At 43.2% G+C, this 4,133-nt stretch overlaps 2 pseudogenes; both read right to left on the reverse strand.

Annotated features, from left to right (window-relative positions):
* Window positions 1-383: 383 nt before the first annotated feature.
* LOC147747053 (U7 small nuclear RNA) lies at window positions 384-438 on the reverse strand (annotated as a pseudogene).
* A 2,996-nt stretch (window positions 439-3,434) lies between these two features.
* LOC147747054 (U7 small nuclear RNA) lies at window positions 3,435-3,489 on the reverse strand (annotated as a pseudogene).
* Window positions 3,490-4,133: the final 644 nt, after the last annotated feature.

The raw sequence follows: 4,133 nt of genomic DNA on the forward strand, positions 1-4,133 counted from the left end.
GTAGGCCAAAAATGGGACACGACATAACTTTGTCGCTGAATAAGGTAGGAACTCCGGGAAAGCACCGTTGGCATCAGGCAACCTTCATACATCCAGGCACAGGGCGTGGGTGGAGGATAAACAACAGGATAGACGGGCCGCTGGCAGAGGTCGGCGGAGCCGGGAGCTTATGCGGCCATCTTGGTACGCGGCGTAGCTCCTCCTCCATCTCCCATTTATTAACATAGTTAGCAATATCTACAAAACAAATTTCAATGTATACCGCGCTTCTTAATGAAAAGAATGTAATAACATTTAATTAATGCAATATGACTATACAGCAATCCATTTCAGTTTATATAAGAACAAAAGTTTTTATCCAGATCTTTCATTAACCATGAATAGGTGGCTCCTCTTTAAGAGGAACCTTCTAGACAAATAGTAAAGAGCTAAATTCTTAACATGTAAAGTTGTAATTTGACTCCGTAGGACTAAGTAACACCTACTTTTATTATGGTCATAATTTATATATTCACTTTGATTAAAATGGGAATGAGTGAAAGATCTGAGAGTACTAACAGAAGTTAAAATTGACAATTTACCTCAGAAAACTAAAGAAAAGAAGTTGATGGCATTGCACAGAAAATATGCAAATATAAGTACTACGACCACGCCCTGCTTGAGATCTGTCATCAACAAACCAAACACAACTCTGGCGTAAATGCTCCAAGGTGTAATGTATGCCGGGTGGGCGTTCCGTCGCAAGGAAGCCTCGTAAAAGTGACACAGTAAAATCTACAAAATTTCACTGAGTCTCTTTTATGACACAACTGCGTCACAACATTGCGCCTGCTTGAAGCAGGTGTAAGGAGTGACGCAGCATGATGGGAATAGTCAATCCTGACCATTGCTGGAGTTGTGTCGTGCTTACGACTTTACTTCAACAATGCATTGCCTTTCCGACAAAGGATGTGTCACACATCTGTCTATCATTGCGCCACGGTGCACCGCATTGTAAATGCGGCGCATCCATGGTGGCGCAAGGCTAGTTTTTCTGTCACGCAAAGTAGCTGTTGCATCTCTGCTAATACGCAGAGATGCGCCAGTTCTTGTAAGTCTGGCCCCTGGTCTTTACATGGAGTAATGAGCAGAAATGCTTTACATCACCTCGTTTTATGATGCTTCAATGTGTGCTGAAGTATGCAGCACATATAAAAACAACAAAACGCCATGCATGATTGTTTATGTGCAGAAAGGTATCCCTTTCTACACATAAGCAATCATTCCCCCATAGCAGTCACCTTTGCACTATGTCCAAGGGTGCCTGCATTGGGGCTAGGCAGCTGTAATTTGTGGCAGGGTTGGCGGAAACACAGGGCTGCAGAGTATTGTTGCAAATACCTTGGTCGTGCATTTCCAAAAGTGGCGGAGCGTGGCATTAAACCAAGAATGCTAACGCCGCTCTCAATTTCGTTCCATGTAAATATACCGCTTAATGTTTTATTGGAGGCGGGAGACGCAAGGCAGGGGGAGAGGAGAATTTTGAGAGGAACTTTAGACAATGAGCTATAAAATGTGGCCAAGCTCTTCAAATTAACGGCCTCATTTATGAGGTTTTGGCGCTTAGGGCAGCGCCGCAAAAAGTCTTAATGCGCTGCCCTGAGTCAAAAGAAAAGGACCAGCAGAATCAGTTTTCTATGAGATAAGTGCATTCCTGTCCTTTTCCCCGTGCTGCCGCACAATGGGCTGCCATGTGCTAACGCAAGCACCCTTGCACCATGGTGCAGGGGTGCCTGCATTGCAGGGATGACTGTTTTTGTGCAGGAAGAGACACCTTCCTGCACAAAAACAATTACGAGAGGCGTTTTTCCTCTATGTGTGCTGCAGAATGCAGCACACATAGAAAAGGAAAAGCGAGAAGAAATATAGGTATTTCTCCTCTTTGCGCCTCACTTACACCTCCCCTAGGAGGTGTAGCCTTTTGACGTATTCCCAGGTTTCTTAATTCTCGTAAGTCAATACCATGGGGGTTAGGTGGGAACACCCACCATAATGCCCATGGCACGCCTTCTTATTGCCGGGTGAAGGAACACAGCAACTTTAGCTGCGTTGCCTCAGTTCATATCTACAAGGCCATGATAAAATCCACGTAGGTTGGCTTTAAATGACCTTGTAGATACGGCTCTGCAGTGTGAGCCGCCGGACCGCCTCCGAAAGTGAATTTCCGGCAGCTAACAGGAGCTTGTAAATATGCCCCTGAGTGTCTTGACCCTCAGTAGACACAGACATTTCAATATATAATGAAACAAGTGTTGTAGGAAATGCACCATTAATCCTATTTTGACAGATGTTCTGCGGGACATGTCATTTATCTGCCCCTCTCTAGCAGAATTGTCTTCAAACACACACATACAACACAGGCATCACTAGTTAGGTGACCCTGTCAATACAAGCATTGGTAATGCATCTGTTTGGACTGTGTGATGAATTTAATGCTGTTTTCTTCACTCATCGCTAGGGACAAAGAAAGGACCTCCCTGACAAGTAACACGGGAGTGGAGAGGATGTGGTGCAGTGGCCAGAGCTGCTGACTCGAGAGCTGGTGATCCCTGTTTGCGTCTCGGCAGCGCAACATCCTATGATTCTGGGCAAATCACTTTCTCCAGATGCTATATATATGTTCCAAGCCGAAAAAGCAGAAATGAGGGTGACTTTCTGAAAAAAGAGTGGCACCAAAGCAGATGTTAAAAGTATTTTGGCCACGGAAACTGATAAGAGAAGCAGACAAGAAACAAGCCTTTGTAAATGCAAGAAACATGATAAAACCAATAGATTGGAGGAAAAGAAAGTGGCAAGCACAGAAGCCAGGAAAGAGAGGCTACGGATGAAAGGCCTTTTTTAAGGTTATAATATAAACAATAGATTTCACAAGCACAGCTGTGCAGGTGGAACCTAAAAAGTACCAGGTGCTCTAAGTTGTGGTCAGTTAGGTAAGTACCCATGTCACTAGTGTCACTGTTTCTTCAACGAGTGGGCCCAGGGCCCACTACTTTACACTCTGCAAGTCTGTTTTGTTTAACTTTAAGCTTGTTGTAATCATTTATTGATGCCTGGAGAGACAACTTCTCACAAAGCATTCTATTGAGCAGCAAATCTAGAATGGAGGTTACATGGACTAAAAAAATCCAGGCTTTCAAAATAAGGTAAAATTGTGCAATTTCGGCAAACAAGGACGAGACTGGCTGTTTTCGTTTGTGTTTACAAAATCAACTGGCAACATCTCCCATTTATTAACATAGTTAGCAATATCTACAAAACAAATTTCAATGTATACCGCGCTTCTTAATGAAAAGAATATAATAACATTTAATTAATGCAATATGACTATTCAGCAATCCATTTCAGTTTAGATGAGAACAAAAGTTTTTATCCAGATCTTTCATTAACCATGAATAGGTGGCTCCTCTTTAAGAGGAACCTTCTAGACAAATAGTAAAGAGCTAAATTCTTAACATGTAAAGTTGTAATTTCACGCCGTAGGACTAAGTAACACCTACTTTTATCATGGTCAAAATTTATATATTCACTTTGATTAAAATGGGAAGGAGTGAAAGATCTGAGAGTACTAACAGAAGTTAAAATTGACAATTTAACACAGAAAAATAAAGAAAAAAAGTTGATGGCATTGCACAGAAAATATGCAAATATAAGTACTACGACCACGACCTGACACCACTCTGGCGTACATGCGCCAAGGTGTAATGTATGCCGGGTGGGCGTTCCGTCGCAAGGAAGCCTCGTAAAAGTGACACAGTAAAATCTACACAATTTCATGGAGTCACTTTTATGACGCCACTGCGTCACAACGTTGCGCCTGCTTGAAGCAGGTGTAAGGAGTGACGCAGCATGATGGGAATAGGCATTCCTGACCATTGCTGGAGTTGTGTCGTGCTTACGACTTGACTCCAACAATGCATTGCCTTTCCGACAAAGGATGCATCACACATCTGTCTATCCTTGCACCACGGTGCAGCGCATTGTAAATGCGGCGCATCCGTGGTGGCGCAAGGTTCGTTTTTCTGTCACGCAAAGTATCTGGCTCATCTCTGCTAATATACAGAGATGCGCCAGTTCTTGTAAGTCTGGCCCCTGGT

This window comes from Lissotriton vulgaris, chromosome 1_1 (genome assembly GCF_964263255.1).
Source record: "Lissotriton vulgaris chromosome 1_1, aLisVul1.2, whole genome shotgun sequence".
NCBI lineage: Eukaryota > Metazoa > Chordata > Amphibia > Caudata > Salamandridae > Lissotriton > Lissotriton vulgaris.